Genomic DNA, 12,462 nt, shown 5'->3' with positions numbered 1-12,462 from the left:
ATACTTTATACACATTAGTTAGTGTATCCATGTCAATCCGAATCCCCCAATTCACCCCCCGATACCCCACAGCCCCGCTTTCCCCCCTTGGCGTCCATACGTTTGTTCTCTACATCTGTGTCTCTATTTCTGCCCTGCAAACCGGTTCATCTGTACCATTTTTCTAGATTCCACATATATGCGTGAACATACGATATTTATTTTTCTCTTTCTGACTTACTGCCTTTCTCTCCATTGACGCGTATGGAGGGTATAACTTTTAATAGTTGTTTCATAGAGATGCGTGTGCGCGCGCACGTGTGCACATGCATATGTGTGTGCAATGTGTGTGCGTGCACGTGTGTGTATGTGTTGATGCGGTGTGTGTATTGCTTTGGGTATGCAGGGGCCCACCTATGTGTGCTCACGCATGCATATGCGTGTACGTGTGTGTGCGTGTGCAGGGTGTGTGTGCTGGGTGTGGTGTGTGTGGGCATGCTCTGCCTGGGTGTGTGTCGGCGTCTGCACTCTAGCCACTGTCCCGCCCAGCAGACAGTCCTGGTCCCCGAGGTGCATTCCCAGGGCCAGGAAGAGAGTTCTTCCCAGACTTCCTGTCCTGGGACTCATTCCGGAGGGGGGAGGCCCATGGCCTCCAGCGGGGTCTGGGCAGGGGCCAGGGTGCTGAGAGCGCAGCACTGGTCAGTTTCCCGGGGACAGAAACTTGCTTTTCCCTTTGCTACCACAGACCAGAAGAGCAGAGATTGGCAGGGTCTCAGAAAGCACCCACCCGGAGTGTACAAGTGGGGAAACCGAGGCCCAGGGAGGGCACGAACTACGCCCAAATCAGAGCGCACGTGAGCGGCACAGTGGGGACGTGGACTCGCGGCTCAGAGCCCTGCAGCTCCTGCCCCTTCAGCCACCCCTCCAAGGGGTCCCTCCCCCGCAGGCTGGCCGCTGGCTGCGCAGGAACAAAATAGACATGAGCCCTGCCCTCGAGGAGGTAGGTCCAGGAACATTTATTGAGCACCGCCGCGTACACCGCCGGGACAGGCCAAGGGACAAGTTTCCAGTCTGCATTTGGCCAGACTCTGCATTGGAAATTGTCCTTGAGACCACGTGCCCTGTGCAAGTCGCAGCTCTGCCACTCCCCAGCTCTCAGCTGTGAGCAACGACCCAACTGTCTGAGATGCTGTGTCCTCACCTGTAAAGCGGGGGTGACCATGCTGACCTGCCCCAGTGGGGTCAAGCGTGACCTCCCCAAAGTGCTGCCCGGACAGCGCTCAGTAAACACGCTCACGGCCTCCCATCTGCTGCTCCCCGACAGCCTGCATCACCCCCGCCATGTCCCCATCCTCTCGGGCCACGGGCCCCCCACTCTGTGCCTGCACACCGGGGAAATGCCTGTGTGATGATGTCACCTGGGCACACCGACACAACCACTCACTCAGGCAGTGTCCAGCCCTCTGCCATGGGCGGGGAGGGCCGGGGGTGGTGGGGGACGGGCATGTCTGCGCACCCGGGAGGGTCTGGCCCTCTGTTATCCATCCTTCTCAACTGTCTCTCTGTTTCTGTCTCTCTCTCAAGTTGGGAAAAGTAACTGTTATTATTGTGCAACTCATTTCTTATAGTATTGTGATTCCTACTGGTGCTTCTAATAATAGAATATCCTCGTGGATCATTTAGAAAGTAGGAAAGAATAGGCAGACCGGTTTTTTAAGTGTTTTAAAAAATTTATTTATTGATATATGTACATATGTATGTTTGGCTGCGTTGAGTCTTCATTGCTGCGTGCAGGCTTTCTCTACTTGCGGCGAGAGGGGGCTACTCTTGGTTGAGGTGCACGGGCTTCTCATTGCAGTGGTTTCTCTTGTTGCCGAGCAGGGGCTCTAGGCGCAAGGGCTTCAGTAGTTGTGGCTCGTGGGCTCTAGAGTGCAGGCTCAGCAGTTGTGGTACACGGGCTTAGTAGCTGTGACACATGCGCTTAGTTGCTCCAAGGCACGTGGGATCCCGCCAGACCCGGGATGGAACCCGTGTCCCCTGCATGGACAGGCAGATTCTTAACCGCTGTGCCACCAGGGCAGACAGTTTTTAAGGCTACCCCATCACAGTAGGTTGGATGGTGGCCCTGAAAATGGTATAGCCAAGTCTTAACCCCCAGACCAGTAGGAATAAATTGAGTTTGGGATTGACATACACACACTACTATATATAAAGTAGATAACCAGCGAGGGCCTACTGTAGAGCACAGGGAGCTCTGCTCTATATTCTGTGATAACCTAAATGGGAGAAGCATTTGAAAAAGAGTGGATACGCGTGTATGTGTAACTGAATCGCTTTGCTGTACACCTGAAACTAACACAACATTGGTAATCAACTCTACTCCAATATAAAATAAAAATTAAAAAGAAAAAAAACAACAGACCCTGTGACTGTGAGCTTCCTTATTCGGAGATAGGCTCAGGACTTCCCTGGTGGTCCAGTGGTTAAGACTCTGCACTTCCAATGCAGGGGGCGCAGGTTTGACCCCTGGTCGGGGAACTAAGATCCCGCATGCCATTTGATACGGCCAAAATATAAGTCAAAAAAAAAAGGAAAAAAAAGGAAATAGTGTCTTCACAGATGTAATTGAGCTAAGGGTCTTGAGATGAGCTCACCCTGGGTTATCTGGGAGGGCCCAAAATCCAGTGACGAGTGTCTTTGTAAGAAACACACACACAGAGAAGGAGGAAGAGATGTCCACACAGAGGGAGGCAGAGATTGGAGTGATGGGGCCACAAGCCAGGAACACCTGGAACCCACAGAAGATGGAGGGAGCGGACTCCTTCCGAGAGCCTCTGGATGGAGCCCGGCCCTGTAGACTCCTTTATTTGGACTTCTGGCCTCTGGGGCAGTAAGAGAATCAATTTCTATCTTTTTAAGTCACCACATTTATGGTACTTTGTTATGAAAGGTCCGGGAAATGAATACTGACTCCAACCCCAGCAGTCAGGGTGGACCCTGGCTGACAGGTGGGGTGTTGTCCTCTGGCCTTGAGTCTTGGGGTGTGTATGTGTGTGTGAGTTTGTTATGTAGTTTAGATCTTACTGACAGACTTTGTAGTATCTTCATTTTAAAAAACAGGGTTTCATGAAAAATTTCTCAGTTTATCCAGTAATTTTCACAGAACGTACTTTTTTCTGATGACCAAATGTATATTACAAAAGACGTGTGTATTTCATAAAATTTGGAAGATACAGAAACATACACATAAGGAGTAAACATTATACTTGACGATGGCAACCAGAGATAGCAATCGTGTTTTTCTCCGAGGCGTGCACCTCGCTCAAAATCTTGTCGGGACGTGTAAAGTGGTGCGGCCACTCTGGAAAATAATCCGACAGTTTCTTAAAAAAAAAAAAGAAACCTAAACTAAACCTATACGTAGGACTCAGCTGTCGCATTCCTGGGTGTTCATCCCAGAGAAACGAAGACTCGCGTTCACACAAAACCTGCACCTAATCCTTCAGAGAGGCTTTCTGGGTAGTGGCCCAAAGCGATGACTTACATGAATGGTTAAGTCAACCGTGTGTGTCCGTCCATCCCATCCGCACCGTGGACGCCACTCCCAACGCAAAGGAGGAACCCACTGATAAACACAACAACTTGGGCGGCGGCCTCCAGGACATCATGTGGAGGGGAAAAGTCAGTGTCACACTTCACATACTGTGTGATCCATTTATGTAAACTTGGAAGGACAAAATCACAGAGACGAAGAACAGATTCGTGGATGCAGGGGTTTAGGGACGGTGGGGAGGGTGTGACGTAGGGAGATGGCCGTGGGGGAGGATTAGCTCTGTGTCTCGCCTGCAGGGTGGTTGCGTGAATCTATATATGTGATAAAGTGGCACAGACACACACATACGCACACCTTCTAACGTCAATTTCTGTGCCGTTGTTACATAAGATGCAATCAGCTGGTTGAAGGGTACATGGGACCTCTCTGTACTATCTCTGCAACTTCTTGCAAATCAATAATTATTTCAAAATAAAATGTTACAAAAATCCTCCTGGGAAAACAGACACCAGTCTCGGCATTTCAAACAGGTGATGAATAACAGGCACTGGGGCTTCCCTGGTGGCGCAGTGGTTGAGAGTCCGCCTGCCGATGCAGGGGACACAAGTTCGTGCCCCGGTCCGGGAAGATCCCATGTGCCGCGGAGCGGCTGGGCCTGTGAGCCATGGCCGCTGAGCCTGCGCGTCCGGAGCCTGTGCTCCGCAACGGGAGAGGCCACAACAGTGAGAGGCCCGCGTACCACACACACACAAAAAAACAAAAACAGGCACTGGTCACGGGACAGCAATGGAGGCACAGAAAAGCTGCAACAGTGCACGAAGGCACCTCCACCCCTGGGGGCAGAGGAAGGAGGGGGGTTCCCAAGCTCTGGGGTCCCCTGGCCGCAGCTGGGGGAGATCTGGGGATCCCTGTCCCTCCCCCACTCTCCCGGGAGCTGAGCCCAGCTGGAAGCCAGCTGGCAGCCCTGAAGGGCTCTTCTCCCCCAGACACAGGGTGGATACAGGGAAGACGAAGGGGCGCTGGGGAAGCCGGGTCAGTGAAGAGCGGGGTGTGCGTAGTGGACGCTCCCATCATGGCTGTGTGTCACGTTTATCGACTCACGTCACAGAGCAACCACGTCCCCCTTCGTTAAACCTTCTCAAAAGCATGCTTTAGGTGGCCACGTGTCACCTAGCCGGGTGGGTGCTGTCACCTGTTCAGTCAACCCCGCCTCCTTGCACGGTGCGCTGCCACTGATGACGCCAGGGTGAATGTCCCGGGCGTGAATGTTTGCGGGCATCGTGATGGTGTCTTTAGGGGGAAGTCCTGTAGGAGTAGTCACGGGGTCACGGATATAAACTCCTTTAAGACTTGGCACTGAGGGCCAACTTGCTTTCTAGAAAGGTTCTACTGGTTCATCCCTCCTCCAGCAGGAGGGCCCGTCTTGGTGCACCTTTGCCATCCTGGAGTCTTATCTCTGAAAGAATATTTGCTGCGCGCGGTACCCCTGCAGCCCAGCTCCTGCTGCCTGAGGAGTGTCCTCGGAAGGTGACCGGGAGGGTGTCCAGCACGGAAGGCCGGAGAGCCGCCTGTGCTCGGGGACGACGCCTGGGGTCTGGCCGACAGCTGCTCACCTCCAAACCCTCCCACCTGGCGGCTGCTTCCTGGGCCCTCCCTGCAGCCCTGCCCTCGGCCACACCCTGCAGCTGCTGGTCCCAGGGCCCGGCCCTGGCCCTGGCGTGGCTCTTCCTGGAATTGCCCTGGACGCCCCTCTACGTGCTGCTGCCTCCCGCGCACTCACCCATCCACACATGGCATCCTGGGGACGCGCAGACAACACTGAGAGCTGGAGACGTTGGCTGTCGCACAGAGTCAGGCCCCTGAATGCTTCCCCTTTGTGGAACCCTCCCCAGTCTCCAGGCGGGGTGTCCAGCCCCTTCTCTGCATGCACTTCCTGCTTTCTGTCTGCCTCATCTGATGGCAAGAGGAAGGAGCATCTGCCTCTACCCCCAGCGTGTGCTGCATCGTTCCTCCCAGCGGCCCCAAGGGGACCCCAGACCCAGCACCCACCCGGCAGGGGCTCCGTGAACCCCTCACCTCACTGATGGGACCCAGGTCTCTCAGGTACACTGTGTGGAGTCCGCCCGCTTCCTGTCGCTCTGAAACATGTTCACCCCTTCTCCCATCACCATGTTATAGATGAGAACCCGGGGCCCAAGAGGGGAGTGGCTGGTCCCCTGGCCCACAGCTGGCAGGCGTCTCTCCAACCTGAGGTTAGGCCAGAGCGCCCTCCCCAGGTCCCGCCAGCTGCAGGAGGTTGTGATTCTGTGCAGGGGACACCGGGCTGGATATCCCTGGACTGAAAGAGCCCCCACGGGAGTAGGGGATGCTGGGCTTTGAGTCAGAGGCTGTCGGAGCTTGGGGGCGCCCACGAGAGGCAGTCGACAAACACCCCCCCAAGTTCCAATCACCACTCGCTGAACTTGGAGTTCAGACTTCTGGTCTCCCACACCCCGGGGCGGGGGGCCGTTGTTTCTCTTCCCGTGTGGCTGGTGTTCAAACCGAGGCTCAGAAGAGGGAGGGGCCCGTGTGTGACAAGGAGGAACGTGTGGGTTGCAGGGAAGTGAGACGCGATTTTACGTCTTCTCACTGAAGTGCAGCATCGCGCAGCGGCCAAGGGCACAGGGCCTAGGTGAACAGCTGCACGGATTTCCACAGACAACACTCCCGTACCACCCCACCAGGTCAAGCAGCAGGTGGCGACCAGCCCTAGTTGTCCGCTACTGAAGCCAGGGCGGGGCTTACCAGCCCCGAGAGTCCAGGTAGACTGGACACAGCTCTCGCCCTCACTGTTTGCCGAGACAAACTCTCACGAACTGGGGGCTTAGAACTCGTTTGCTTTTGCAGTTCTGGAGGCCAGGAGTCTGAATCGAGGTCCTGGCAGGGTCGCTCCCTCCTCAGCCTCCAGGGGAGGATCCTTCCTGCCTCTTCCAGTTCCTGGGCTGTGGCCATGTACCCCAGCCTCCACATCTGTCACCACCTCTTCTCTCTCTTGTAAGGACTGGTCTTTGGATGTAGGGCCCATCTGCATCATGATCTCATCTCCAGGTCCTTAACTAATTACACCTGCAAAAACCCGCGCTGCAAACACGGTCACGTTCTGAGGTTCCGTGTGGACCTGAGTTTGGGGGATGCTATTCAACCCACTACTTGTCCTCAGGGCCTTCCCAGCCTCCTTGAGATTATAGCTACATTTGAAGCCTGACCAATAGGGAAATAATACTTGGCATGATTTTTTTACCCTGAATCGCGGTGCCATTTTATTGCCCCAGCTGTAGGCCAAGGGCCCTCATGCAACAGTTAAATAAATAAACCGTTACGGGGACAAGGAAAGCGTTGAAACTGACACAGGTGATGAGGGCAGATCTGTGACATTCACAGCCCCTACTGGACACCATCCAGGCTCCAGCTCCAGCCCACTTCCCACCCCCATGTGCTGACCACCCCAGGGTTACCAGGACACGCCACCCAGGGTGCAGGTTAGGGGGAGCTGGGAACCACAGGCTGGGTCTGGGTTCTGTCCTTCCCAACCCACGTCGCCTCCTTGGGCCTCAGCTTCCAGAAGGCGCTGGGGTCATACGGTCCCTGCAGGTGCTTCATCCTGAAAAAGCCACGGCTCCAACCATCCAGCCAGGACACGTGCATTTGTCGTGCAGGACACAGGACACGTGTAGTTCAGAACAGAAACTCCCACACGTGCATTTGTCAAACACGCAATTCACAGAAGTAGCCTGGCAAAGTCTCTGCAGCAGGAGATCCAACAACGATCTGCCTGGCCCGTCCTTCGGTGGAAAATATATACGACAATAACTCATGGTGAAAAACATGGCCTGGGAAAGAGGCGCTTAAGGGATTTCTGAGAAGAGAAAAGAACATTCTGTTCTGTGCAGAAATTCTCCGAGTCTCCCTCCACGTGGGTTCAAAGCCCTTTCTCAGCCACGCAAGGCAAACCTGCTGCCGTGTCCAGGGAGGCTGAGAGGCTCCCTCAAACCCCAACCCCTGGGGACACTTCTGTCCGCTTCCTGACCATCTTCACGGGAGGCTTACTCCTCCCGGACCCGCCTCCAGTCAGGAGGTCTCAGGCCCGTGCCTTCCTGTGCTAAGCCTCCTGGGAACCAGCCCAGTGCTGGGAGTGGCACAGACGGCGGATGGACCCACCCCAGGCCCCATGGTGAGCAGGACCCCAGTGGGCAAGCCGGCGGTGACAGTCTAGTGTGAAGACTGCTGCACAGTGAGGTGTAGAGAACAAAGTGGTGTCCTGGCGAGGAAGCCCTGCAGCTGGGAAAGGCTTTACGGAAGGGGCCATTCATAGTGGGTCCTGAAGGGCGAGTAGGAGCCCACTGGGTAGAGGAGGGAGCACGCATGTGCGAAGGAGGTGTGATGGGTGGATTATGGCCCAGGGCATGTGGGTCATCTTCTCCCAGAAAAAGATAAGAACAGGGCCATTTATTGAGAGTTTGTACTTTCCAAACACACCCTCACATGATCCTTGCAGTAACCCCTGAAATCGACATCATTACCCCCATTTTACAGATGCGGAAACCAAGACTCCAAGGGGGTTAAGCTGATCACAGGTGTAGGTAGCTCTGAGCTCTGGGCTATGCCTTGGACAGGTCCCACATGGTCCCTCATAGGCCCGGTGCGATTGTCGGGAGTGCCAGTGCCCCTGACAGCTCCGTTCTGAGGTCTGTCTGTCCACGTGGGCAGGCATTTCTGGGGGTTGCCGCTTCCTGAATTAGAGACAAGGTCAGTGCCCTCAAGCAAGGCGATGGAGCCGGGCAGACCTGGGTGGGAACACCGTTCGGCTGCACTCTCTCCCTCCCCCGATTCCTCTCCTTCCTCCTTCCCCCCCCCCCACTGTCTCTCTCTCTCTCTCTCTCTCTCTCTCTCTCTCTCACACACACACACACACACACACACACACACACAAACACATCTCTCAAAGGAAAAGAAACCCAGATCTCAGGATCCAGACCCCAGCCCCAGCACACAGCAGCCCTCAAGGGCACAAGGGACTCACACACAGCAGCCGGAGGGCTTCCACTTTCCTGGAGGAACGTGCCAGCCCCCGCCTGTGTTCCTGCAGAGCCAGTGGTGCCCAAACAGGATCTGCGTTCCCAGGCTCCAGGCCACCCCCTTTCCCTCCCTCTGGGGCACTCAGGCTGCCTGTCCCAGGCTGCTGGTGTGGAGGGGACCACCGCCCCTGCCCACTTCTCTCTGGCGCTTGGCAGGGGGCTGCACACAGACAAGGGTCTGTTGAAAACTGCGCCCGCATCCCCATCTCCCTCACCTGGCTCTGTAAGTCCACCTACAGGGTTTGAGTTGCCTTAGGTGGCTGTGGGCAGCAGGATGGCGCTCTCTAAAATGCTCACTCCCTAACCTTGGGCTCTGGGACCTTACATGGCACATGTGGTTACATTGAGGACCCTGAGATGGGGCGTTCTCTCGGCTTATCTGGGTGACCCTGCACGCACTCACAAGTGTCCTTATGGGAGGGAGGTAGACCGATGGTGATGTGAAGATGGAGCAGGGTCACATGAGGATGCTGCCCTTGAAGGGGCTGTGGCGTGACGCGGCCGCAGACAAGGAAGGCCGGCAAGCAGCGGTGCTGGAAAAGGCGAGGAGCCATCCTGCCCTGCAGCCTTTGGAGGGGGGCCCTGCGGACCCTGGATTTCAAACTTCTGGCCCCCAGAACTGAGAGCATACAATTCTGTTGTTCTAACCCAGCCAGTTTGTGGGCATTGGTTACAGCTGCCACAGGAAACGAATAGGTTCTTATACCTGAATAAACGAGTGAAAAGTTAAAAGGAAGGACTGGCTGCCAGCCCAGATCCCTGTGTGCACCTGGTGTGTTTCCCTTGAGCCCCTGCCCCGCCACCTGCATTTTTCCAGAAGGGCCCACCCTGCACTGGAAGCCTGCAGAGGAGAAGGGCTTACTTTGAACCAACACTTGGAGCACTCCCAAGTCACCTACGGGCCCTGGCAAAGCTGGCAGGTGTGGGTACGGGGAGGGCAGACCCCACCACGTGAGAGTCATGGCCCTGAGCGCTGAAAAGATCAAGGTTCTCTCTCAGGCTGCTCTCAGAGTCATCAGGGAGCTTTAACCAATTTTTTTTTTTTTTTTGGGCTGCACAGCATGTGACATGCGGGATCTTAGTTCCCCAACCAGGGATTGAACCTGGGCCCCCTGCAATGGAAGCGCAGAGTCTGAACCAGGATCGCCAGGGAAGTCCCAGCTTTAACCAATTCTGTTGCCAGGTCCCCACCTTGAACCAATGAACGAGAAACTCAGGGCAGTGACCATGCTCGCTCCATTCCCGTGACCGTGTTACTCTCGGCTTTAAACGTGGCAGCCTTAGGATCTGAACCTGGCCACCTGGAGAGGCATTGCCCCCTCCCCTCAGTTCTCGGGAGCTATTAGACGACTCTGCCGTCAGGGAGGACCCCAGCTGCCGAGGAGACCCACACCCCAGTCCTGGATGTCACACTGCTGGCGGCCACGGTCCTGCCCAGGTCACCTGACATGAGCCCCCCACTCCATTCACACCCCTCAGGGGGCCTCTTAGCTCTTCCTGGTCCCCGAACTGGGTTCCGGGTCCCTCTGACTGGCTGTCACCCCAGACACGGCCGCTGCACCGTGGGGAGCCACATTGGACCACCTTCCTCTCGCCCCCCTGCTCCAGTTCGCCTAAGAGAGTTTGATGGGTTTCAGTTTCCAGAGGGCAGGGCGTGGGGCGTTCATCGGAACCGTCACCCTCTTCTGGTTCACAGCACCTCCGCCGCACCGTCTGTCTTCAGTGGACCCTTGACCGATTTTTTTAAAAAAGACTTTATTTTTAAGGGCAGTTTTAGGTTCACGGAAAAATTGAGGGGAAGGCACAGAGAGTTCCCATATATCTCCTCCCCACAGAATGTTCAGCCTCTCCACCGTCAGCATCCCCGCCAGGGTGGTCCCTTTGTCACAGTCACTGAGCTACAGTGACACATCGTCATCGCCCAAAGGCCACAGTTTACGTCGGAGTTCACTCTTGGTGCTGTGCTCTCTATAGGTTTGGACAAATGTACAATGACATGTGTCCATCCTTACAGAATCACACAGAGTGGTTTCATTGCCCTAAAAACTTCCTATGCACCACCTCTTCATCCCTCCACCCACCACCCTGGACTTTTTCCTGTTTCTACAGTTTTTGCCTTTTCCAGATGTCCTATAGTTGGAATCACACAGTCCATAGCCTTTTCAGATGGGCTTCTGTCACTTAGACATATGCATTTAAGGTCCCCCCCACCACCACCATGTTTTTTAGTGGCTTTTTAGCCCTGGATGGTAGCTAGTTATCTATCCATCACCTACTGAAGGACATCTTGGTGGCTTCCAAGTGTTGCCAATTACGAATAAAGCTACTATAAACACGTGTCTGCAGGTTTTTGTGGGGATATAAGATTTCAGCTCCTTTGAGTAAATACTATTTGATTGCTGGAGCAAATAGTAAGAGTACGTTTCGTTTTTTTTTTTGCGGTACGCGGGCCTCTCACTGTCGTGGCCTCTCCCGTTGCGGAACACAGGCTCCAGATGCGCAGGCTCAGTGGCCATGGCTCACGGGCGCAGCCGCTCCGCAGCACGTGGGATCTTCCCGGACCGGGGCACGAACCCGCGTCCCCTGCATCGGCAGGCGGACTCCCAACCACTGCGCCACCAGGGAAGCCCTGTTCCGTTTTATTTTTTAAAACTGGGCTTGTGAATAGTCCAATCAAGTCTAACATTTACTTCTTTTTTTTTACATTTTAGTTATTATGAATTGTCACATGCATACATAAAAGTGTATACATTGTAAGCAAGGCAGTTTGATGAATTTTCACAAACACATTCGTATAAGCAGCCTTATCAAAACCCCTGACAATACCAGCACCCCAGAAGTTTCCTTGAGCCCCTTTCAGTCACTAAGGATAATCGCTATGAACCGATTATGCCTGTTTTTAAGAGTATGTTTAGTTTTGGAAGGGACTGCCGCGCTGCCTTCCGACGTGGCTGCACCGTCCTGCGTTCCCACCAGCGGCGAGCGAGAGCTCCTGCTGCTCCGCGCTCTCGCCAGCGTTTGCTGTTGTCAGTGTTCTGGCTTTCGGTCGCTCTGATCGGTCTGTGGGGCCCTAATCCAAAGTTAGTAGGGAACTGCTTTCTGTGGTACCTTTTCCCATCTGTTAATCTAGGCTCATAATTGTAAAACTGTTTTCATCCCTTTAGCCTTTGCTCCGAACCGTCCGAGCCAAGCCCTTCTGGGATTAAAAACAAAGCCCGCTCCATGTCAAGTGCTTCCGAGTCAAGATGGGGCAGAGAGAGGGGGCGAGAGGGGTGCCGTCGGGGCAGGGACAGGCTCTGGACTGCAGGACATAACCCCGGAGACTGGCCGGGACGGGAGGATCTGCGCCACCTGAACCAGCATTTCAAGATAACAAACGTCGTATCAGTGGTGTCAGACCGTGTGCAGCGTGTGTAATCTGTTCTTCTCGTTTAATCAGTATTTATGAGATTCATCTAATAATGGCCCTAATTCCTTCACTTTCACTGCTGGATGGCATCTCACTGCACAGATCAGGATGCACTCAATTCTCCCATTGGATGTTGATGAAGTCTTCAGTTTTTCATTGTATCTGTCAACTTTTGCTGACAGATGCAAGGCAACAAGCCATCTCAACACTTAGTGGGTCTATACAATGACACTTTTATGTAGCTCAGGCGTCCCTGGGCCACCGAGCAGCTCTGACTGGGCCGGCCTGGCTGGTGGCCGCTGAGCTCTCTCATGCCCCGGTGGCCAGCGGGCGGCTGCGTGATCGCATGATCTGGGACGGCCCTGCTCACGGGGATAGCGATCGATGAGGGTACCTGGGTCCTCCTC

Source organism: Aethalodelphis obliquidens, unplaced genomic scaffold, assembly GCF_003676395.1.
Source record: "Aethalodelphis obliquidens isolate GAN/ISIS:26980383/991018 unplaced genomic scaffold, ASM367639v1 scaffold6, whole genome shotgun sequence".
NCBI lineage: Eukaryota > Metazoa > Chordata > Mammalia > Artiodactyla > Delphinidae > Aethalodelphis > Aethalodelphis obliquidens.
Note: the sequence above shows the minus strand (reverse complement) of the source record.